The sequence below is a fragment of the Pinus tabuliformis genome, chromosome 2_1 (assembly GCF_031772625.1).
Source record: "Pinus tabuliformis cultivar Carrire ecotype Pingquan chromosome 2_1, CPIR1, whole genome shotgun sequence".
Lineage (NCBI taxonomy): Eukaryota > Viridiplantae > Streptophyta > Pinopsida > Pinales > Pinaceae > Pinus > Pinus tabuliformis.
Window position 1 is genome coordinate 306,066,425 of NC_142299.1, and position 26,543 is coordinate 306,092,967.

Below are 26,543 nucleotides of genomic sequence, written 5' to 3' on the forward strand. Positions count from 1 at the left end.
GACAAAAATCGGTCAATATAACTCAGAATATTTATTATAACCTATTTTTAGAAGCAGAAGGACCATTTTGCATCTTCCCATGTGTTGGAAATCCTTATCTAGACACTCTAGAATCTCATATTCGTGCTGCAATTTTTCCATCATCACAAAAGTTCTGGAAAAAAATAGTTGATTTTAAATCAGCGATATCTCCCACATCTGAACTCCGATTCGACCCTTTTTTTTTATTAATTGGGTGATTTTTAAAGAAGAGCTCAGATCTACAATCAATTTTTTGAAATTCTGCACAAAATCTTCAAGAAATGATAGGAGAGTCGTCGTCCACCAGTTGTCATTAGAAAAAAATTCTACAACATAGCTGATTTTAAATCAGCGATATCTCCCTCATCCAGACTCCGATTTAGCCGATTTTTTTTTTTAATTTTGGTATTTTTTCACAAGGAATCCAAATCTGGTATTTGTTTTTGTAAATATTTCACCAAATGTTTCATATATGATCTGCAAACTCGCCGCCCAAAAATAATTCCTACAAAAAAATGAAAAAAAAATAAAAATTCTTCATGCTTTGCCCAAGAAAGTGCTTTATGGAGGTCGCAGCATGTGCCTGAAGTTTGTTGAATATTGTTGCAAAAATTTGAAACTGAAATAAGCATGAAACCCTCATTCCCATGGAATCATAACTTGCTCTGATACCATTGATCCGGATCTTGGGGGGAGGCCCCCAAGATTTGAAAAATTGAAATGCTAGAAGAAAAAGAGGAGAATTCCCATTAAACCAAACCACAAAGAAACTTTTTATTAAAACAGATAATAATTGTAAGGACTACATTGTGGTGGAGAAACTACCCTTTTACAAAATGTGACTTGTTACTTATAGTATTTTTCAGTTACAATACCACGGGTCAATTCCATGGGTGAATGAATACCATGAGTGGATGTCACAATACCACAAGTCAATTCCATTGGTGAATGAATACCATGGGTGGATGTCACAATACCACAGGTCAATTCCATGGGTGAATAAATACCATGGGTGGATGTCACAATACCATGGGAAAATACCATGGGTGAATGAATACCATGGGTGGAAGTCACTTACAATACCATGGGCAGATGCCACTTACAATACCATGGGTAAATTACATGGATGGATGAATAACATGGGTGGATGAATACCATGGGTTGATGCCATTTTCCATTCGGATCAAACTTTGACAGGATCACCGATGAACTTCTGCATGTTCTGTGCGTTAATCTCTAAGTCTTCCCTAGTGGCATTCTGCCTCTGCTACTCCAAGTACTCTTTGACCTCCTGCTAGACTTGGTTCTTGGGTTTAGCTTTGGTAAGGGAACCGACTGATGGGATCTGGTGTGTTCTTACCAAGACATCCAAACTAACTTAAAACCATACATATGAGGCCTAAATGTTGCCAATGAATGAGGCGAGATGCTTATTGTTCTGAGTCAACATTTAAACTTTCACTTTCTCCAGCTCTGCCTGTGGCTTCATTTTCTTCACTAAGTCAAGTGGGGCCCCTTTATACCACATTGTCCACTCTTACACATGGGAAATGGAAGCTTGTATGTTTTTTAGAGTTTTAACAAACTCTTTGCTCTACTACTGTAAGCCATGCAAAGGGATAACTGCTTTATGTGTGGTGACAAAACCTTCATAGAGTTTCTGCATGGTTTCTCCAAATGTTGACACTTCAGCAAGTATCGCTGCTCCCATTTCCCCCAACGCGGAAACTGCATTATGCACTGCTACTCAGAGTTTTTACGCCCCTTTCCTAGTAATCTGTAAGTTTTGTGCCATTTTCTCATTCTCAGCCATAAAATACCGAACATTTTATCTTATTGCTCTTGCATAGGCCAAGTTGGCTTCGAAAATGGCATTTGGATGCTTCCTGGTGTTCGACACTATCACTGATTCTTTAATCAATGAAGGTGATGCGTGATCATTCGAAAACAAATTTCTCCTTGCTTGTACGATCATCATTTGGAACTCGTTGAATGATAGATTGTACACATCCATCACCAGATCATCATCAAGGAGAACAACATCTCCTTGCTCAACCTGCTTCTAGAGGTGGTGGAGACAGAGGGATGACTTGTGGTTCCCTCTGTATCAGTTCAACATCTTCATTTTGTGGTTCCTGTTCCAACTCCATGTCTATCACTTTGATTAGTTTCTTAATTTGTTGAGAAATCTCCCGATCCTACATCTATTCACCTTCCTACTCAGTTGCTGGTTGTTCCCATCCCTATTCTTCAACCTGTATCAACATTTTTCCTATGTCATCACACCTTGCCTTTTTTATTCTTATTGATTTTTCTTCTCTTCTCATTCTTTCCTCCTCAACTCCTGTTTTTCCTTCAAATTTTTCTCTGTCTCCTACAAATTTAGTTCAACTTATTGCAACCTCTTTTTTCTCTCTTCCTCTCCTCTTTTCTCTACATCCTTTGCTTCCTCTTTTCTGCTGTTGCTAAAGCTGCCTTCATGAGAAGAGGATCTACTTTCATCTTGCAACTTTGTTCTCCCTTTGGATCGTCAACAATCTTCCTATTTCCCTTGTCCTGCACGAGATTTATTTCTTCTGCTACTGTTGCTTCTAAATTTGTTTCTATCTATGGAGCAGCCTGTGAATTCCTTGCTAAATTAAGTGGCTCATTGAGTCTAGAGGCATTGTAGCAGGACGTCCAAGGATCCTCCTGTGTCCAATGAAATGCCCTGCCAATCCACGGAAAGTAAACTCTCATACAATGGTCATTGTAAATACCGTGGGGATCATATGGATTAAAGTAATTAGTGCCAAATTCAAATCTCACTTCTCCTTAGCCTTGGAATCTACGAATTTTAAGTTATTTATCTTGTTTAATCCAATATGCAAAGGAAGAGTGGGCCATGGTGCTTTCTTCTTCCTGTGCATCGTTGCTAACAAACCTGTAGTGAGATGGTATGATACTTCTTGCATGCTCATTTTGTCAGTGGCATGCCTTGGTAAGACATGCAAAGGATTATCTCTACCAAATACTCTAATGAAGGTGCCACTTGGCGAGGCATACAAATCTGCGATGTCTGTTATCGCCTCCATTACTTCTCGTGACATGCAAGGTGGATCTTGTTCAAAGATAAGCTTGTATAGCGGGATGATAAAGTGGTTAGTTAGTCACACCATTACTCCTCAATAACTACATTCTGAAATAAACTTGCAATAGATGTACACAACATTTTCTCATGGTTTCTGTTAGTGTCAGTCTTTCCAGCCTTCCTCCAGTGATCAAATACGCTCTTACAAAGTTGTCTCAGAGTGTCAAGATCAAATTTTGTCATTTCAGTGAGTCTTCAAGCAAAATTTGGTCACTAGGCATTAGGTCTAGGGTTTTCTTTCACTCTTTTCAAAGTTGCCCAAATGCCAATCTATGTCACTATTTAGCTGAGTCTATCATCATTCAAAGGGTTTTCATTATCATGTCAGTGTCTAATTAGTCATTTTACACCTTGTTCATGCTTCAGTTGCACCTAGGCAAGGTCATTTCCCTCTCCTAGGGTTTTGAAAGCTAATTTCTCTTGGATGGTCAAATCATTAGCAAAACTTGTATCCAGATGTTCATACGCCTTCCTCTATCTTTCACGTACCTTATCAAACACTTCCCATCACTCAGATTCCCCAAATTCCTCATTTTGTCACAAACCCTAGTTTCTTGCTACAACCTGGCAATTTTCTAGGTTGGGTCTGTGTTTTTCCCTTTTGGACCCCTTCCCCTCACTCAATCTCTGAGATTCCACTTTCCCCTGCTCCCTAACATTCCTCCCTACTCCCAAAAATTTCCTCAAGAATTTAGAAGCCCCTTATCCCCTTCATTTCGCTTCATTTCGGCAAAATCCCTTGTTCCACACATCGGGATAAGTATCACTCAAAAGATGTTTCAGATCAATCAAAGATGAATTTGGGAAAACTGAGAGAGTTTTTTTTCCACAACATGCCAAAGAAGAAAAACCTCCTTCACTTTTTGCACAGGTTTCATGGTTTTAGAGAAATGTCAAAATTACAATCACCAGATCCAAAGACGGTTGACCAAAGCACTAAAACGAAGGAAAAGGCCCGATCCCCTCCACATCTTGGTTGAGGCTTCCTTGAAGGAGCATGATGCTAAATGATTTAACTCCAGCACAAATTTCAAAAAATTTTGAGCATTTTTTGTCACTTGTGAATTTTTGGGCAAAAAACAGGTTTTCTCTACCAACACGTCGCGCGCCGCGCGCGACCCTTTCGATGGGCAACTCCTTTTCAAGAAAACTCAACATTTCTGGATTTTTCATGCAAAAATACACTTTCTCAGCAATTACCAAGAGATTTCATCAAGTTTTGAGCCTCCAGAAAGTCAAAAAACAAGCAAAAAATGACTTTCTGCCACTTTTTTGACACACAGGAAGCAGTCTTGGGAGATTGCAATTTTGGAGGGGCAAATGGCCACCAAATTCATAAATTCCACTTGGGTTGGAAGGTAGACGTCCAGAACTTTCCAACAAGCCCACTTTTGCCTCATTTGGACACCTAAAAGTGCCTCAAAAGCAACTCCAAAGGCACGCGACGCGTTCAGGATCAGGGCGCGACGTGTTGGGCAGTTTTCATAGAAATTCACCTACAGCTCAGCAAAACACAGTTTTGACTGGATTTGACTTTTTGGAGTAGATTTTGATCCTCCTTGTTGTAAATGATGTAATTTTATGATATTTTGACACTTATTTATCTCTTCTAGAAGATTCATTCATGAGATAGGCAAAAATTTAATGAATGAATTGGTTTCCTAGCTTATAGAGGCAAGTTGTTTTGACTGCCTAGTTTCCAGTGCTCAGTTTAGAATTGGTTGAAACAGCTCCTAGGATAGTGAGCTCGACCCCTAGAGGCAAGGAAATATGTTAGATTGCCTATATTATGTACTTTCTTGGTCATTTTCATGGTTGGACTCTTGAGGGAGAAAGCTTCTATTGTTTTACTCATTGTATCTCTGCAATTTTGGCAAAGGAAGAAAGACCAGGGTTTTGCAGTCCTTTTTGGGATTCTTGTGGTTACATGTATTGATGGTGTGTTTCTCTTTGTACTTGTAAGTTTTTTATGTGAATCATATTCTTACTTTTCCTTCTGCAAATTAGGCAAATGAAGTGTTAAAGTAGAATTCATGATTGCCATGCTCTGCTTTTAAGTTTGCTTAATATTTATGTTTTCATCTGTCTAAAGAGAACTCTTGAAGGTTTCTTGCTCTCTTTAGCTCCTCACCAGTCATTCCTATCCATTCACTTAATTCAAAGGCATCAATACAATCTCCTACCTTGCCCCAAAGAACCCCCTGCAAAAACTCTGTCCAATCCCCGCACCCAAAATTGCCTTTTCCCGATTTTCCACCAAAATCCTAAAAATCTCAAATCAAACCTTTTATCAGTTTACTAGCCTAAAATCAGTGTTCTTTATTGGTTATCTTGCCCGTTCAAGATCTCTACCGAGATAGACCGGAGAGAGCCCTCTCCTGCCCCGTAGGGCTAGCTACGAGGCTAAGTGGCTTGATGTTGCCTTGGAGTTTACCTTTCTCAGCCTGAGGTGAAATTTCAAGCGCTAACATATTGGTGACCATACTGGGGAGAACAAATTGTTTGTTGATTGATGTGTTGGTTTCATAAGTCTTAGACGGAGCTTGAAGTTATGCCAGGTAGCCTTCGAAATGCTTTTGCTTTGCATTAGCGGAAGTAGATAAACGCTACTTCAGTCAATCTCCGTGAGCTTGTGAATACAGCCACCTCGATTGTATTTCGCCCCAGTATATTTGTAAACTCTAAACTTTTGGATGATTGGTTAAGAGTTTTCATAGGCTGATTGGCTATTTGTTCCTTGATATCCAAACTGGCTTCAGATTCTGGTCATATATTCAAATCTCATTCATGTCCAGCTGTTTTTGAGTATCTTGAAGACATTGATTTTGACGTGAGTTTTGAGTTGTCCTTGTTCAAAACCAAATCTGAAAGTGCACTTGATTCTCTAGTTCCCAACCCTGATTTTGCAGCTGCCCTTGAAATTGAAAGACACAATAAATTGGTTGAAAATTTCATCCTAAGATCTCTTCAGTCAGATATTCACGCTACTAATCTTGCTGAGTTCGTTGAAACTATATCTGTTCATATCGGATCCACTATCACGGTGCATGAGCAGTCCAATCCTCCTTTTATTTTTGTTTCTCCTATAATCACTTATCTGAAATCTACAGTTGGTTCACCCTCTACATCCCATACCACTTCTCCTCCTCATACTCCTCGTACTACAACTACACTTACTCCACCTGCTACTCCTAGACCCAATCTACCCAAAGCAATGGCTGCACGATTTGCTCCTCTTGCTCTTCCCCAAAATCTGCATGATATGCCAGCCGATTATCAAAGTAAAATTCCCATGTTTGATGGCACTCCACAGAGTATTTCTGCTCAGCAACATATAGACAAAATGATGACTTTCTTTGATCTATATGAGATAGATGAAGAGGATGTAACTATGCATTTGTTTGTACAAACATTTGATGGCGAAGTAAGAAAGTGGTTCAGAGGTTTGACAGCCCAGAGCATTGCTACCTTAGAGGCACTTCAGAGGCAGTTTTTGGATCGATGGGAAATCAGAAAGGATCTGCTTCAGATTAATGCCGAATATAACAACCTCAAGCGTAATCATGGTGAGTCCGTTCAAGATTACATAATCAGATTTAATACAGTGTACAATGCTATTCCCGATGATTTGAGACCGTCAAGAAAATCAGCACTTCTCAAATTCCCGGATGGCTTTGATCCGGAGATGGCTTATTCATTGCGAGATAGAGATCCGCCTACCTTGGAGGATATGCAGAAAATTGCTGTTAGTGTTGAAGCGAATTTGAATGATAAAAGAGCAAGGATGAAGGCGGAAAAGCGAGTCACAATCAAAGAAGAAGCTTCTACATCAGATCAGCTCCTCCGTAAGGTTGAAAAGATTGAAAGGGCACTTGAACATACTCATCTCAGCAAGCCGGAACCGCAGATCCGTAATCCTAATTTCCGAGGTCCACAGCAGCCGCAATATAGAATCAAACAGTGTGAAACAAGAGCACAAGAGGCAGCAGTTCAGCAGCAAATTAAACCTCCTTTTCAGCAGAATTTTGTTAGCCAAGAATCTGAGGATGAAGGTGATACGGTGGGAGAGGAAAATCACTTTTTCACTCCTGATGATCTGCCTACCTATATTACAGAAGAAGAAGAATTTGTGAGACATTCAGTCATACATCAGGATGAGCATTATATCCTGTCAAATGAGGCAGTACTTGAGGAAGAATCGGAGGAATACCAAAGAGGATATCTCAATGCTTTGTCCGCTCAACAAAGGCAATTAAAAAACCGAGTTGTTCCCATAAATCCCATTCAGAAAAGGAGAGATGCTCCAGCCAAACATGATTCAGCTTCCTCACAGACAAAAGGAAAAGACATAAGCGATCCTTCAGCAGGTCAATCATCATCAGCAAGAAAGATAGATCAGCCATCAAGCACACCGAGAGATAAAGTTGAAAGAAGAGAAGTTCCGGCCAAAGAAGGTGAGAAGGTTTCAGCTTTCAGTTTGGAGAATGAAATTTCAAAGTTGAAAGTGTCCATTCCTTTGACAGAAATCATGAAGAACAACACTTACCGAGGCCAAATCTCCAAGATGCTGAATTTTGATCCAATGCTAGACACGGTGAATGTAGAAGATGATCAGCCGGAATTGATTTTTGGGCCTGCTTTAAATGGTGAGTCTCCCGAAAGTGATGTTCCTCCATTCTATATCAGTGTGCGATTGCATGAGTATGTTTTACATAATGCCATGTTTGACTCGGGAGCTTCGCATAATTTGATGCCGAAAGCAATTATGGAAAAGCTAGGGCTAGACATCACAAGGAAATATCATGATTTGTATTCATTTGATTCCAGCTGGGTAAAATGTATTGGTTTGATCAAGGACTTGGTGGTGAGCCTAGATCAAATCCCAACAAAGAATGTTTTGATGGATGTGGTGGTGGCGGATATTCCTCCGCAGTTCGGCATGTTGCTTTCGAGATCTTGGGGAGCCAAGCTCAAAGGTACACTTCAGCTTGATTTTTCTTATGCTACAATCCCGGTCTTTGGTCAGATGAGGAAGTTATATAGGGAGAAAAAGATGAAATACATGATCACTAGTAAGGAAAAGCCAGTGAATCATCCTGTAAATTATGTACATACAGATTTGGAATCGTTTGTTTTGTTTGCTGATGATTTTAATGAGATAGATAGTCAGTTGGCTCAAGCAGAAGATATACCAGACATTACAGAAAATTTTAGAGAAATTTTGAGAAAAGAAAGTGAAGAAAGGTCTGCTGTCATGGAGCCAATAGCTGAAATGAAAGGGCAGCAAACAAAAAATGCAGAGACATCACAATTTCAGCATTTAGAAGACGATGAGGATGGTATTTGGACCATGGATTTTGATGGCGTTGTGGGCAGCGATGGTGCTGGTATAGGTGTGTGGATTCGAAGTCCATTTTCTGTCTGAAACAAAGTCCCAAGCAAGGTACGAGTATGCTCTTACAAATTGGCATTTGATTGTTCAAACAATGAGGCGGAATATGAGGCTCTCATTGCTGGCCTGAAAATCCTTCGGAAGTTGAAGGCAAAGAAGAAAGCAGTATATGGCGACTCTGAACTGGTTATAAAGCAAGTGAAAGGTGAGTTTCAGGCCAAACATCCTTGTATGCGAGCATATCGAAATGCTGTCCTAGATATCTTAAAGCTGTTTTCTGAACATACTTTGACATGTGTGCCCCGTATCCAAAATGGTGTTGCGGATGCATTGGCTAAGGCAGCAAGTAATCTAAAAATCCCCATGAATTCCAGCAATAAGTTTGAGATTTATGTGAAGCACCGTCCTACAGTTCCAGACAATCAAAGATGTTGGCAAGTTTTCCAAGATGATGAGGAAATCCAGGATTTTCTGCAAGTTGAAGGTGAGTTCAAAGACATCTCCATAGACACAGAACCTGAGGAAGTAAATCAAATGGATGTATTGCAGCTTAAAGACAATTTCATTCCTAAAGGATTAATTCCTTTGGAAGAGCTGTTCGATCAAGATGATGTGGCCCGCAAACCAACCTTGAGGCCAACGGAAGAAGGTGTCGAAGAAGTGAATCTCGGAACAACTGAAAATCCAAAGATGGTGAAACTATCGAAAGCATTGTCGCCAAAGGTAAAGAAAGAGTATATCAGATTGTTGTCTTCATTTTCTAATGTTTTTGCATGGGATTATTCAGATTTGAAAATTTATGACACAAGTATCATTCAACATACCATTCCCATAAAGCCAAATCAAAAGCCTTTCCGACAAAAGTTGAGAAGAATTAATCCTAAGTTGCTGCCGTTGATCGAGAGGGAAGTTAACAGGTTGTACAAATCTGGAATTATAGTGCCAATCAGATTTTCCGATTGGATTTCCAACTTGGTGCCTGTGAGAAAGAAAACTGGTGAGATCCGCTTGTGTATAGACTTTAGAAATCTGAACAAGGTGTCGCTAAAGGACAATTATCCGCTGCCCAAGATGGACCATATATTGCAGCGGGTAGTTGGGGCATCAAGGATGTCGCTACTTGATGGTTATTTCGGGTACAATCAGATTTTGGTGCATGAGGATGACCACAACAAGACTGCATTCACTACTCCATGGGGAACATTTCATTATGCCAAGATGCCATTTGGATTGAAAAATGAAGGTGACACCTTTCAGCGGGCGATGGACATGGCCTTTGCTAATGAGAAGGATGTCTTTTTGGTCGTTTATCTTGATGATTTAACTGTGTTTTCTAAATCTGATGAAGAACATTTGTATCATTTAACAATGGTGTTTCAAAAGTGCAGAAAATATGGTATCTCATTGAATCCAAAGAAGAGTCTTTTCGCCATGAGTGAAGGCAAGTTGTTGGGCCACATCATTTCCAAAGATGGCATTCGTATAGATCCTGCACATGTGGAAGCCATTCAGCAATTAGAGCAGCCCCGAAAAAAGAAAGAGATTCAGTCCTTCAATGGCAAGTTGAATTTTCTGCGCCGCTTTATTCTGAATCTTGCCGAGCACCTCAGAGAAATCACTAACATGCTCAAAAAGGATAGTCAGCTCAAATGGACCGAAGAGGCGGTAAAGTCTTTCAATTTGGTAAAGTTAATTTTATCCTCAGCCCCAACTCTAATCAGCCCGGATTATACACAAGATTTTATTTTATTTTCATTTGCTTCTGAGCATACATTGGCAGCTGTGCTGATGCAAAAGAGAGATGGAGTTGAGAAGCCCATTTCTTTTTTCAGTCGTATTATAAGGGATGGAGCGCTGAAGTATAATATCATTGAAAAACAAGCATTGGCGCTGGTAAAAGCCTTGAAAGATTTCCGTGTGTACATACTGAATTCCCACATTTTGGCATATGTTCCTAACGCGGCTGTTAAAGATGTTTTGGTACAAGCGGAACCGGAAGGAAAGCGGGGTAAGTGGATTGCTGCACTATTGGAGTATGATGTGGAAATTAAGCCTACCAAGCTGATCAAGGGCCAAGGTCTCGCTAAATTGATGGCTGAAACAAATCTCCATGTCCTAGACATTAATTTGATTGCTGCCTTGTCCGACGAAGATGAAGAAAATTCAGCGCTACAGGTATCTGATATCTTTATTTCTTCTCCTTGGTATGCTGATATTGTATATGTGCTTCAAAATTTGTCTTCACCTCCCGGGATGCCTCGAAACAAAGCTAGGACATTGAAGTTAAAGGCTGCCAAATTTTGCATCATCAAATCTGCACTATATTGGAAAGACCTCGGTGGCATATTGCTGAATTGTTTGGTCGAGGAGGAAGCTAAGAGAGCTGTAGAGGATTTTCACAAAGGTGACTGCGGGGGCCACTTGTTTTGGAAGACCACGGAAAACAAGATCCTAAGGGCAGGTTTTTATTGGCCTTCATTATTTTCAGATGTATATAAAGCAGTCAAGAGTTGTCATGAATGTCAAATTTTTCAAGGAAAGCAGAAATTACAGCCCTTGCCTCTCAAGCCCATTGAAGTCAACGCACCATTTCAGCAATGGGGCTTAGATTTCATCGACGAAATTCATCCAGCATCTTCCGGGCAGCATCGATGGATATTAACAGCCACCGATTACTTCACGAAATGGATTGAAGCCATTCCCACCCGGCAGGCCACGGACTTGGTAATTATTTCTTTCCTTGAAAACAACATCTTGTCACGTTTCGGCTGTCCACATAAGTTGATTACAGATAATGCAGCAACGTTTAAATCAAAGAAGATGGTTGACTTTTGCTACAAATATAACATCAGCTTGGGGCATTCAACCGCTTATCATCCGCAAGGAAATGGGCTGGCTGAGTCTTCGAATAAATCTTTGGTAAACATCATAAAGAAACTGCTGGAAAACAATAAGAAGAGCTAGCACAAATAGTTAGTAAATGCATTATGGGCTGATCGTGTAAGTCAGAAAAAGTCAATTGATATGTCACCCCTTGAACTAGTTTACGGGACAGATGCGGTGTTTCCTACTTCACTTAGTATTCCGGTAGCAAAGTTGCTTCAGGAAGTTGGTGGTGAGGAGGATCCAATGCAAAGGTAGATTAGTCAAATGATTCATTTACAGCAGACAAGGGAGGAGGTTCTTCAAAATACTCTTAAGTTACAAGAGCGCATAAAGAAAATCTATGACAGAGAAGCAAATCTGGATGACTTCCAAATAGATGATGTTGTTTTGAGGTGGGATGCTCGAAATGAAGCCAAAGGGAAACATGGAAAGTTTGATAACTTATGGAAAGGTCCTTACAAAATTGCAGCATACCGTGGTCCAAATGCCTTTCTTCTCAAAGAAATGAATGGTGATGATTGTCTTGGAGGGTCGGTTAATGGCCGGCTGCTTAAAAGGTACCATGTCTGAGCCATTTTCTGCTCTAGCCATTATCATTGTAATTACCATTTTACTTTATATTTCACTGCAAGTGTGCACTGATCTTTCTTCTTTAGTCTGGGGCCCGCGGTGAAGGCTATAATTCTGAAGATGGAGATTAGTTGGTGTGAGTTTTTTATGTTGTTTTTATCAGTCCATTTTCTGTCCAAAAGTTGAGTTAGTTTGGGTTAAAGTTAGTCTAATTTTCAGTCAGTGGTTAAAGTCAATAAAACTGTCCCGGTTTGGGTCATATGTGTAAATAATGACTCCATTGCCCAATGATTGAAAAGCACTGGTCTGCTCTCCCAGAGGTCTAAGGTTCTTGGTACCTCCAAGGAGCTACCATCCCCATTGGAGCCAATGTTAGAGTCGGTCTAGTAGCCCTCCATCAACGATCATAGCTCTTTGCATTTGCATAAGTAGGTGTCTCATCAGTGTCATCTCATTGCATTCCATTAGGCATGCCATAACCCTGATGGAGGAGCTGGTGTCTTTATTCCCCTCTTGGCACTGCTGGATCAAGTTGTTTCAGTCGATAAACTCTTTCAAGGTTATTTGTCTTGTCTTGAGGTCAAAAGTCCTAGGTCTAGGGTTTAGGTCCAATTTGTCTTTGAGGTCATGTCTTTAAAAGTCAATAAATGCCCAGCAGGCCAGAGGGATGACTATCAAAGTTTTTCTTCAAAAGATTTCATCTTGTACAGCTAATTTTTACCTTGGATTTAAAAACCCTGTTTTTAAAGACAAGGTCATTTTCTCATATTTGTAAAAAGTTGTAAAATTTCAAAATTCTTCGAAAGTCAGCATGCAGCCCTGGTCCCCTTTGCCAAGATTCCTCAGAAGCTATCCCTGCAAAAATTTTCAAGAAAAAGCATCAGTTCAACCAATTTCAGGACAAAAAGAAACCATAAAGTCAGCAACATTTAAATTTTAAAAAAGTGTCAAGTTATAAACATTAGAAAGAGGGTTTGAGGGGAAATTAATTTAAATCAAGCCTATAAAGCCCCTCTCTCCCTCCATTTGATCATCATTTGCCTCAAAGCAATAGTGAAAAGCGATTTGGAGAGAAATTGGGTGAAATTGCAGACAGAGCCCGCGCGCGACCTGTCAAGACCTGCGCGCGACGTGTCAGGGGGGTCATAGCAGTTGGGAAAAAGCACTGGCGCGACGTGTTGGGTGCGCGCGACCCGTCCAGACCAGCGCGCGACGTGTTGGGAATTCATCCACAAAAAATTTCCTGTAAACTGCAAAACGACCCTAAATTTCTTCAAGATTGCAGGTAGGCCTCTGATCATCAAAGTATTTTGCTTGATAAAGAAAAATGAGCATGAGAAATGTGTTTTAATGCCATCCAGTTGAAATGAGAAGTTCATGTATATTTGCTTTAAAAATGTCAAAGTGCAAGTAGAGATAGGGTTTTGTTTTGCTGCTCTTAAGGTCATCCCTTTCGCTCCCATTTTTTCCCCCACATCCCAACCATCTCCCTTATCATTTTTCCCTAATCTCCCTACCAAAAAATATCAAAGGCCCAAAACCCTACCCATATCCCTAAAATCCAATAATATAACCTTAAACCCTACTTCCCATAAAATCTTTGCAAATGATAATGGTATGATGTTGTATATGTCATGATTCCTTCCCTTAATTCCCTTTTTCATGTATTTTCCCTAATTCCCCTTAGAATTCTCCCTTCCCTAACATCTCCCTTGTGTTATTTGTCCCCTTGAAGCAGCATTTCAAATAGGGAAAAACAACAGATCATTTGAGCAGAAGCAGCAGTACATTTCAGCCACTTTGCTCTTGAAACCATGTCAGAAACCGAAACCGACTATGAGCAAAGTGATGACCGTTAGTCAACACCAGAAGTTGAGGTACAAAGGAGGCCTCACAGGGTTGGTAAGAGTGGTCACCATGTGAGAGAGGAGCCCACCTCTTTGACCTATTTGCAGGCTTGTCCACTTGCAGTCACATGTTTCCGCCACCTCTCATGTTTTGAATTTTGCGAGAGGATTTCTCAAATTCAGCACCATAGGGAATTGGTCCGCTTGTTTGTTTTGCATCTGCATGATGGGCATGTAAATCTTGCAGGGGTGGATTTTATATTGTCATCTGAAATTATTGCTCAAGCAACAGGGATACCCAATGTGGGAGAAGAGTGGAACAAGCGCAAACTATTGGACAGTTTTCAGTATGAGCCCTACATTAAACCTGCCTACATGAGGTACATGACTGGTGTATTTCCTTTCAGATTTTTGAGGGGTGAGTATGCTCCCTTGATGAGGCTCATCATGCGCTATTTCACCTGTGAGGGCAGATTTTCATGTTTGTATTCGTACCATATTCGCTTGTTGATGCATTTCACACGGGTACGGATGATGAACATACCATTTTTCATGTGCCAGAATATTGAGAAGATGGTGGCCTTGGTGCAGAGAAAGAGCCCAACACAGGAGCATCTATGATTATGGTTTGATCCAGCTTGTGGTCATACATCAGTTGGCTCAGCAGGGTATCACATGGGAGGATTTTATCTCTCGAGATTTTTTCACAACACTAGCATCATCACCCCCTGAGGTTGTTCATGAGGAGGGAGGGCCTTCACAGCAGCATGATATTCCTGAGATCAGACATGTTAGCTCCCCTCCATGGGTCACATATCAGAAAGGCCACAGGGCCTTATTTGCATCAGCTAGGCGAGTATTTTCTCCACACCAGGTGGAAGGGGTCTCGCCTTCTTCATCAGCACCGCGAGTGTTATCTCCACACCAGGTGGAAGGGGCCTCACTTTTGACAGCAGCACAGGTACAGGAGAGAGGCAAGAAGCCCAATATTGATGAGGGGCCATCAGGTGATCCATGCATAGATGTTGTTGACCTCGATATCAGTTCTCCTAGCCTAGAGTCAAAGGAGATCATTCAGCACCTAAGGGCTGAAAATGACTCATTGCAGCAAAGATTGGAAATGGAAAATTGGACAATCACCTACTTAGAGCAGCGCAACAAGCAACTTGAAGAGGAGCACACTCTTGATGAGTTGCGGAGGATCCATGAAGACCGCAACTTGGCGCGCAAGAGACCCGGTGATTTGGTACCCGTTGAGCGAGAGGCTATGCTTCTCCGGGTCAATGCTCATTTGGAGAGGCTACTGGCCAAGGCCAACAAAGATAAGGACCTGCTCCGGAACATGAAAAACCACTATTGGGCCCGAATGCACGTATGCAAGGCGAAAATGAAGGTGATCCAAGGGTGGTTGGCCAAAGCACTAAAACGAAGGAAAAGGCCCTATCCCCTCCACATCTTGGCTGAGGCTTCCTTGAAGGATCATGATACTAAATGACTTAACTCCAGCACAAATTTCAAAAAGTTTTGAGCATTTTTGGTCACTTGTGAACTTTTGGGCAAAAAACAGGTTTTCTCCACCAACAAGTCGCGTGCCGCGCGCGACCCTTTCGATGGGCAACTCCATTTCGGGAAAACTCAGCATTTTTGGACTTGTCATGCAAAGATACACCTGCTCAGAAATTACCAAGAGATTTCATCAAATTTTGAGCCTCCAGAAGGTCAAAAAACAAGCAAAAAATGACTTTCTGCCACCTTTTTGACACACAGGAAGCAGTCTTGGGAGATTGCAATTTTGGAGGGGCAAATGGCCACCAAATTCAGAAATTCCACTTGGGTTGGAAAGTAGACGTCCCGACCTTTCCAACAAGCTCACTTTTGCCTCATTTGAACACCTGGAAGTGCCTCAAAAGCAGCTCCAAAGGCGCGCGACGTGTTCAGGATCAGGGCGCGACGTGTTGGGCAGTTTTCACAGAAACTCACCTACAGCTCAGCAAAACGCAGTTTTGACTGGATTTGACTTTTTGGAGTAGATTTTGATCCTCCTTGTTGTAAATGATGTAATTTTATGATATTTTGACACTTATTTATCTCTTCTAGAAGATTCATTCATGAGATAGGCAAAAATTTAATGAATGAATTGGTTTCCTAGCTTATAGAGGCAAGTTGTTTTGACTGCCTAGTTTTCAGTGCTCAGTTTAGAATTGGTTGAAACAACTCCTAGGATAGTGAGCTCGACCCCTAGAGGCAAGGAAAGATGTTAGATTGCCTATATTATGTACTTTCTTGGTCATTTTCATGGTTGGACTCTTGAGGGAGAAAGCTTCTATTGTATTACTCATTGTATCTCTGCAATTTTGGCAAAGGAAGAAAGACCAGGGTTTTGCAGTCCTTTTTGGGATTCCTGTGGTTACATGTATTGATGGTGTGTTTCTCTTTGTACTTGTAAGTTTTTTATGTGATTCATATTCTTACTTTTCCTTCTGCAAATTAGGCAAATGAAGTGTTAAAGTAGAATTCATGATTGTCATGCTCTGCTTTTAAGTTTGCTTAATATTTATGTTTTCATCTGTCTAAAGAGAACCCTTGAAGGTTTCTTGCTCTCTTTAGCTCCTCGCCGGTCATTCCTATCCATTCACTTAATTCAAAGGCATCAGTACAGTCTCCTACCTTGCCCCAAAGAACCTCCTGCAAAAACTCTGTCCAATCCCCACACCCAAAATTGCATTTCCCCAACTTTCCACCAAAACCCTAAAAATCGCAATTCAAACCTTTTTATCAGTTTACTAGCCTAAAATCAGTGTTTCCTTATTGGTTATCTCGCCCGTTGAAGATCTTTACCGAGATATACCGGAGAGAGCCCTCTCCTGCCCCGTAGGGCTAGCTACGAGACTAAGTGGTTTGATGTTGCCTTGGAGTTTGCCTTTCTCAGCCTGAGGTGAAATTTCAAGCGCTAACAAACCTCAAGTTTGTTAGCGCTAACAAGAGTTTGCCTTTCTCTTCCTGTGCATCGTTGCTAACAAACCTGTAGTGAGATGGTATGATACTTCTTGCATGCTCATTTTGTCAGTGGCATGCCTTGGTAAGACATGCAAAGGATGATCTCTACCAAATACTCTAATGAAGGTGCCACTTGGTGAGGCATACGAATCTGCGATGTCTGTTATCGCCTCCATTACTTCTCGTGACATGCAAGGTGGATCTTGTTCAAAGATAAGCTTGTATAGCGGGATGATAAAGTGGTTAGTTAGTCACGCCATTACTCCTCAATAACTACATTCTGAAATAAACTTGCAATAGATGTACACAACATTTTCTCATGGTTTCCATGTCAAGTTCATGCCAGGGAAATGTTATTGCGCACAAATTGCATCTAGTAAGTATGCAGACATATAGAACCTTGCTCGCTCACCCTTGGGTATATTCTGAGCCTGTGCTACATGGGCCTTAAATTATTGAGCCAACAAATCTGACCAGTTGAATGGTCTCCCATCATTCACCAACTGGTCCAATAAGAATTCCCACCATTTAGGAAAGGTTTCAGTGCTCTCTTGACCATGGATTCTACAAGAAAAGATAACCAAGAGCTAGTAAGCCTTCTAGAGGGACTTTGTCTTATACACATGGGTGGGTTCTTGTCAAAACTTCGATGGATCTTTCACCCAACATTTGACAATGTATCTTGTATTCACATAGCTATGGGTGGCATAGAAGAGTGAGTCCATGCGCTCTACTGGCTCGGGAAAGTGATACATTTGCTAAAAGTCTTCTGCTTGGAAGGTGGCAAGCTTTTTCTTGATGCCACTACTTAATGTCATGATCTTCTCATCCATGTGTGAGGCAATCCAGATGATGATGTCTGCACAAGGGAAGGAGGGATACCTGCATGAAGCCTTGTATAGCCCTGATTTCCATATGCGGAGATAAACTTGTCAGTCCTCTAAGTTCGCCTCAAAGTCTTTTACAAAAGCATCTTTAATCTGTTGCCATGTCAGTGATGATCCTTTTTCTATAAACAACTGAGTATCTGCATACAGTGGCAAATCAATTGATGTTTGATCAACTACTTCCCCATTACTTCTCTTAGTGATTTCCTTTGATGCAACTCCATTAGGTGCCATGGTAATAGTGACTATTGGAGAGGTGCTCAACAAATTTTTTACCCGTGGGACAAAAAGTACACTTGTGGCAAGAAAATGTCAGTTCTAAGAAAAAAAACTTACAAGGCAAGTTCACGCAGCAAACTGGGCACTATATGGGGAGGATTGCGCAATTTTTTCTAGCAAGAGGGATTGGCTTCCTATGGGAACTACACACTGTGCAGTCCCAACAGCCAAGGTGGAAGCCTAATGGTTGAAACTACACAATGCATAGTGCAATTGGGGCAGAGGCTTGGGAGAGACTGCACATTTCACAGTGTCAGTGGCCAAGCTCATAGGCTGGCTCCTGGAACTACACAGTGCACAGTTGGAGCCATCTTGGACTATGCACTACACAATTCCAGAGGCCAAATTTGTGGCTTGAGCCTTAGGATTGCATAGTGCCAGCTGGGCAAAGTGAAAACCGGCCAAGGGAAACCTAGATCTTCCCAAGGGAAGTGTGGAAAATGAACAGATCATAGAGATATTGTGAAGATAAGTATAAATATGACTAAGTGAAAGTAAATTCATTTGAATCAAGAGCAACAATTATTCAAATGGAAGGAAAGCGAAGTAAGTGAGGAGAGTCACCTCAACAACGACCACTGGTGCAAAAACAGGAAAACTAATGTGACACTTAGGAAAGGTAATATAAAACTCAAAACTACACTTTTACAAGTTAAATCAATTCAAAACACTAGAAACCATGAAGAGAAACAAGTGAAAAAACACTCACACAAGCCAAAAAACAAAAAGCGATAGAAAAAACCACAAAAGACAACAAAAGAATAACTCACCCGGAAAATTGATGACGATCGCACCGAAGGTTCTTTGATCTCCTCGAGAAAGATAGAGCTCCAAGATTGAGTGTGCAAATAAGCTCTAGAAGTGTCGATTAAATAGATTTGGGAAATTTAGGGTTTATGATGCGCATGCCTAAAATCAAGGAAAAAATGACACTTGGAAGAAGCTTCTAAAAATAGGGCAAGTGCCTCCTTTGGGATACTAAAAATAAATCCCTAATTTTTAGGGATGTTTTTTTTCTTTTTCTTTTTTTTCTTTTTCGAGGAAACTTGCCATGCACACTACCGAGAAGGACTGTGCAGTTCTGGGGAACTAGGAAACTCTCAGGATTAGTGCATTGCACAGTTTTTGAGCTCAGTGATGGTTGCACAATTTCTGGGCTTAGTGCTAGGCTGCCTCCCATGAAAGTGCATTTTTTGAGCTCAAAGCTCACTGTTAGTCAAGATTGCGCAATTCCCATTATCAAGGCTTCTTTCCCTCAAGGATTGTGCAGTTTTTGAAGGCAAGCCCAGAATTGTTGTGAGACCAAGTTGGGACACTTGGGAGATCAACTTGTGACTTAGAAGAATAAGCTAAGTTAACAAACACAAGCGAAAACGAAAAGATAAGTCTCAATCAAAGCATGAATACTTGGATCAGTGCGAGATAAGTTATTGTGGTTAAGAAGGGAAGGCTCCAAAATCGAAGCATAGGAAAAATTTTGGAGGGTGGTTGTAGCCACTACAATAGGTTTCAAATTCAAAAAATGTAAAGAAGATGCTTAGATCTTCAAGGATTGAGATTTTCATAAAAAGGAAAACTACATCAAACATGATAATTATAGGTCATCCATATTTATGTTAATCCCTATATAAGCCCCATGTTAACCTTAAAACCACTTATTAAGCCCGTTTATATTGAGTTATTACATTTATATTGTTATATTTTAACGTAGCTTAGAACCTTTCATGGTCGCAAATTATTATAATTATACCCTTTCAAGGAAAATTTTAGGGGTTAATATTGGCATGTGGGCTAATTTTGCATGCTTTTTCCAAAAAAAGGATTCGCCAATTTCCATATTTTTCTAAGATGATTCACCCAAATTTTATAGGACACTATTATTTTACCTTAAAAATCACCAAAATATTATATCGACTGATAGAAAATCATTGGAAATCTAAATATTTCTATAAAAATATCAACAAAAATTTTACAATTTGCATATTAGGGACTAGTAGGATTAGCCAAGATTTTTAAACTTTAAGATAAACTTCCATCCTTAAAATTAACCCTTTGTCTCCTATATATATATATATATATGTATGTATGTATATATATATATATATATATTATATATATATATATATATATATATATATATATATATATATATATATATATATATATATATATATATATATATATATATATATATATATATATATATATACACGCACACACACACACACACAGAGAGTAAGGGGACCTAGTCTTCGGATCATCAAATATTGTATTCTACAATGTATCCATTATAAAAGGAGGTTTTCCCCCAAAAGGACTATAATTATTGGTTTCTTATCAATTTTAAGGCACAAGGTTCATAACATTTGGTATGAAAGCTTATGATCCTAGGGTTTTGTTATTTCAAACAAGTCATCTTAGAATTTTCACTGTAACTTTTTTATGGGACACTTTAGATGGAGAAATTCATATCATATTGAGCATAAATATCAAGGAACATATGGTTAAACTTTCATATCTTGGTTCACTATACTTTCAGAGATATGCTTTGGGGTTTATAAATGCTCTTGAAATCAGTTTTAAATAACTCAGTTTAGCAATTTCACTATAATTCTTTTGGGGTGTGTTTTAGATCATGAAATTTTGAGGGGACAACAAGATTGCTAGGTACCTATGATAAAAATTCCATACTTTAGTTATACTTTCAGAGATATGATTTTAGTAAGTGAAGGTTCTTGGATGCCCCTAAAATTAGTTTCAAACAAGTTAGTTTGGTATTTTCGCTATAACTTATTTTTAGTTATGTTTCAAATCATGAAATTTTAACAAGATGAAGGAGAGATATCTAGGTACCTATGGTAAAAATTTCAAAATCTGTTTCAATACACTTTTGGACATATGATTCGTGGAAATGAGGGTTTATGAATGGCCCTAAAATCAACTTCAAACAAGTTAGCTTGGTAATTTTTTGCTATAAATTCTTTTCTGGGACTTTAAGATTGTGAAATTTTTAGAGATATTAAGAGACATGCAAAAGTAACTTAGGTAAAAAATTTAGAATTACATTTGCAGAATTGGACATGTGGCATGCTATAAAGATGTTCTCATTGGGAGGGACCAAAAATCACTTGGCATATTAGATTCTGGTCAAACCTGCAAAATTGAATAGAAGACATATGAGAGTATTATGAACCAAAGTTTTAGATTCACAAGGGCTCAAATCTTAGATATGTATCAAGAAAAATGGTAGCCATTTAGATATTATCGAAATTAATGTTTTAAAGGTACATAATATACAAGTAATATAACTTTTGATTTGAAGATCGATTTTTTTGGGTGACTTAAAATTGTGATAAAGAGGAGTACTTTATTATTTTCTCACATAGTTTAAAATAAATTTCCAAAAGATACTACACTAATTAAACCTCTTGAAGTCTCATCTAGGACTTATGAAGAAGGCAAAGACTTAGAATTTAGCTTCTCCTAATTAGTGAAGAAAGTTAATGAAATGGATAGTTGTATGTTGAAAAGTGAATTTATCAGGTTCTCAGTAAACCCTTAAAATAGAAATGATGGATGAAATGGAAAAGAGGATGAATGAATTTAAGATGTACAAAAATTCGTCAGTGAAGAAATAAAAAAATTAGAACCATTCTATTAAAATATATCCCTAAAAGTGATGTGGATATCAAAGGAAACCATGAACAATACAAGGAGAAGTATGGTGTTGAGACTCAATCACATATAGGAAGTATGGTATCACAATTGGAGAGCACAAATATTGAATCATAGAGCCATAATCATGAATTCTCAATCCAAAATCCATGTTATCGAGGCTTCAAGTCAACATTAAGGAACTACTACATTCCAAAGATCGATATTAGGAAGTTTGATGGTAACAGTCAGATAACATGGATATTTCAGATAGAACAATACTTCGATTTACACCAAGTGACATCCTTAAAAAAGGTAAATATTTTATCCATGTTTATAGAACAAGATCAACATGTCTGATATCAATGGCCTTGTGAAAGGAAAAAATATTATGTTATATCTTGGTCCAATTTTATAGAGGAATTGATAGCACATTATCGAGATACTAAGATAAATACATTATTTAGTCAATTAGTAAATCTTCGACAAAAAGGTCTAGTTACAGAGCACATTCAACTATTCCAAAAGTTGAGTCTCAAAGTAAAATTCATTTTAGGATAATTTGTTAGACCTATTTATGGGTAAAAGGAAACCATCCAACATGAGATGCATCTCTTTGAACCTAAATCCTAGATCATGCTTTCACTCTAGCAAGTAAAGTTAAAAGTAAAAATGAATTAGTCATTAATAACTATAAATAAAATCCTACTCCCTCTCCTAAACCGATAAGGTTGACTCCTCAGCCTCCAATATTTCGACCGGCCCTATGCAGTATCAATAATATTAATATGAATGTTCCCACAAGTAAAAGAGTTGTCCAAATTATCACCCACCATAATTGATCATGTAGGTGCAGTTGAAACCCTCGCGAGGAGGTTTCTGATATTTTCTTCTCGTAATCCTTTACAAAAATTGGATCACCTTTAGGAGAAATAGTATTGGCATTATTATAGTGTTCTGGAAAATGATTGTTGGCATTATGTTGTTGTTGTATTGCTTCGTCATGATCTTCAGTGAAGAAATAGTCGCCATCATTCTTCTTCTGTATTGCTTCGTCATGATCTTCAATGAAGAAATAGTGGCCATCATCCTTGTCGTCATTCTTTTGAAATAGCATGTGAAGTGTATTTTCAATTGTTTTGAAAAAATAACCATGATGATAAGTCTCTACAATATTGTCTTCTCTTGGGCAGGTTATATCCATGGTTCCAGCAAAATTTTCATGGCCGCCCACAGGATTCGGCAGAGCTCCTGGAGTTGGATTTTCAATTTTTCCCACATGCGTATTTCCATGGTTTTCAGTCGTTGCATTGTGATACTTCTCTATAACCCATGATTTGCAGAATCTTGGAACTTTTGCTGCAACGTCCATCATGCTACCGAGGAGATCTGTGCAGAAAGCTTTCAAAGAAACTACAAATCTAGAGCTTATAATGTTCCTCACACTTTGGTAAGGATCAATCTTCAAACATCCTCTAATATATCTGAAATACTGAATTAATCTAGAACGAAATACTGAAATAGTTTGTAACAGTTCTCCGTAGTGATCTTTGCAATTGCTGCAAGAATCAGCTCTCATCACATGCATTAGAGCAAATACCAAAATGCAGAGAGCCACCAAAATTGAAACAGTGCAAACTCTGGACTTACGTTGGCTTTGAGAGTTCCTGACTTGGGCCATATCGCCCTTCTCAGAATAAATGCGTCTCCTGCCTCCCATATGTCTATGGATGGATCGATGGATTACACAAAAATTGCAGCGGTAACAAAGATTGGTAACAGAGATTGCAGTCGAGATTGCTTCAAAAGTCGTGAATCGCTTGAAAGCTTGCAGAAAACAAAACCAATGAAGCGCTGGCAATGGTGTTTATGTAACACGATTACAGAGGGTTAAAAGAAATTGACCGTTGACTAACCCTGACCGTTGAACCAACCCTAACATGAAAACAAATTACTGACCATTGAACTAACCCTAACATGAAAACAAATTGCAAAATATGACCGTTGACTACCCTAATCTAATCTGACCGTTGAATAATACCTCACCGAACTAATTATCTCCCCAGCGTTTTATATACGACAACTTATCTCGTAAGCGTTTCAATTCTATGGCTTGCTCTTGTGCTTTACGTTGTTTCCATCTCCTAAGCATTTTAATTATATGGCTTGCTCTTGCGCTTTACGTTGTTTCCATCTGCTCACGGGAATATCGTTACCCAAACTTTATTGACGTTGACTCCAAAAGTTGGTTTCCTCAATATTAACTATTAATTTTAAAATAAATTTAAATTATTATTTATAAAATCAATTAATTATATTATTTTGAAATTAATTTATATATATATATATATATATAAATATAAATATAAAGTACTTAATTAATTAATGATATAAAACAGTAAGATTTTAAATCGTATAAAAAGTTAAAAAAATTAATTATAAATAAGAGTTTTCTGATTCACATAAGATATTTCTCGAATTTTAATTAATGTATTTTATAAAAAGTAATATCAACTTACATTATAAAATAACTACATTAAATTAATTAATGAAATAGGATTATAAGACTTCAAATCCCATAAAAACATCAAAAACATTAATCATAAATAACAACTTTCTTATCTATATAATATATTTATCACATTTTATCTAAAACATTTTATAGAAAATAATATCAATTTACATTATAACATAAATTATATAAAATAATAATAAATTATTTAAGCTTTAAATAAATAATATAAAATACTAATAAATTATTAAGCTTTAAACAAATATATATGTACAAGAAATTTAATAATAAATAGCACAAAATTTTATCTATAACTTTTGAACATTTACCTAATAAATTTTTTACTTTTATATTTTGTTTTGGTTGCTTAATATATTATAAATATTAATAATATTATAAAATAAATAATTTAATGTAAAATAAATAATTGTATCTAATTAATTAGTTTTTCTTTTAGTTAATATTATAAAATATAAATTTTACATTTCCAAACAATTATAGACCTTCTTTTAAACCCTTTCCAAATAATTTGGAAACTCATTTTTTTTTTACTATACTTATCTTTTAATAATAAAAACTTACTTATTTTTAAGAAAAATATTTATATTTATTAGAAATAAGTAATTTTAATGTAAACTTATAAATTTTTCAAAAATCTCCCGTCTTTTTAAACAATCAAAGCTATTTTTTTCCACGGTGAGTAGAATGTACTTAGGATATTTTAAAGATTTGAATTACATAATAATTTTTTATTATTTTAAATATATATTAATAATAAAAGTTATAATAACAATAATAATTATTATTATTATTTATAAAAATAATAATTTATTAGAGTAGTTTAAGGTAGGGTCAAAATTAAATTTATTGATTATAATTTAAAAATATACACCAATAATTTATGATTTAGCAAGAGTTTATATGTTTCCAGACATAATAGAGTGGATCTTTATTTTAGAGGGCATCTACGCTTCCAACTATATAACAATGAGTCAATATGTCACTTGTAAGAATTGAACTCAATGAAAAAAACAAATAATCCATCTAACAACGTAAATTATCATGCAATATAATAATTTTTTGTTTCTAATAGATAAGAAAAAATATATATACTTCTAATTTTTTCTTAAAAAAACCAAATAAATAAAAAAATATTATAATTAGTAATAATCATTATTAATTATAATTAATAATAATCATTATGATGTTTGTGTTAAATTTAAAATGAATTCAATTTTTATAGAAATATATATATTTAAATCTTATGATAATTTATGTAAAAATGAATGTTTAAAAAATTATATTTATATAAAACTAAATTATTTATCTAATTTAATCGTCAATTAATTATAACAATGTTTGTTATTAAAAAAAATTATATAAAAAAAATAAAAATATCTTAATTTACTCTTTCACAAACCTTAAAAATTGTTCAATTCATCAAATGTTTATCTCTTAAAATTATATTTAAAAGACGATTATCTCTTTCCTAAAATAATTTCTTTCTTTCTTCCCACTTCTAACCAATTTTAAAAACTTGTTCAAATTCCATGGGTTTCAAAAAGGGACCCACCTCATTTTACTTTATTGAAGTCATATGCAGTTTGAAAGCAAACTTCAATATTAAGTTATTAATAAAAAATTTACCTACTTTATTATTACGTACATGAGTAGTGAAGTCATTCGCATACTTTCTTGCCAACGTTATCTGCAGAGTCAAAAGATTCGAAAACTTTTCAAAAGAGAAACCTAACTTCGAGAGTAAGTATTTGTAAATTAAGATTTTAAAATACGAAATTGAGTTTGAAATTTGTTTTAAAATTTAATGTGTGGTTATCACTTTTATTTATTTTAATATAAATCAAAGATTTTGCATATTTTTTATTTTATTTTTAATAGTGAGAAAATTTATCATAATTTAATTGTTAAACTAGTAGCGAGGATAATTATCAATGATTGTTATTTGTGAATGCAAGTTGAATTACTATTATTATTCAAAGAAAATCATGGAATTATTTTATTGGTGGTTTATAAGGAGGAAAATTTTAAAAGATGGAAATTTATTTTAAAGTTTAGAAACTTTGGTGAATTTCACTAGTACATAATATGCAATTTGTAAAATGTTTGGAAATGTTCTTGTAAAAGTATTCAAATTTCTAATAACTTTATATAGTCTCTATATAAAATTTTGGCTATTTTTAAGGTAAAACAATTTTATACTATAAAATTTGGGCCAATAATTTTTATAAAAAAATAGAAATTAACGAAACTTTTTTTTGGAAAAAACATGGAAAATTAGCCCACTTGCTAATATTAGCCCCTAAAATTTTCCCTGCCTCTAGATCTTTCCTTACCTCTCAAGAAGACA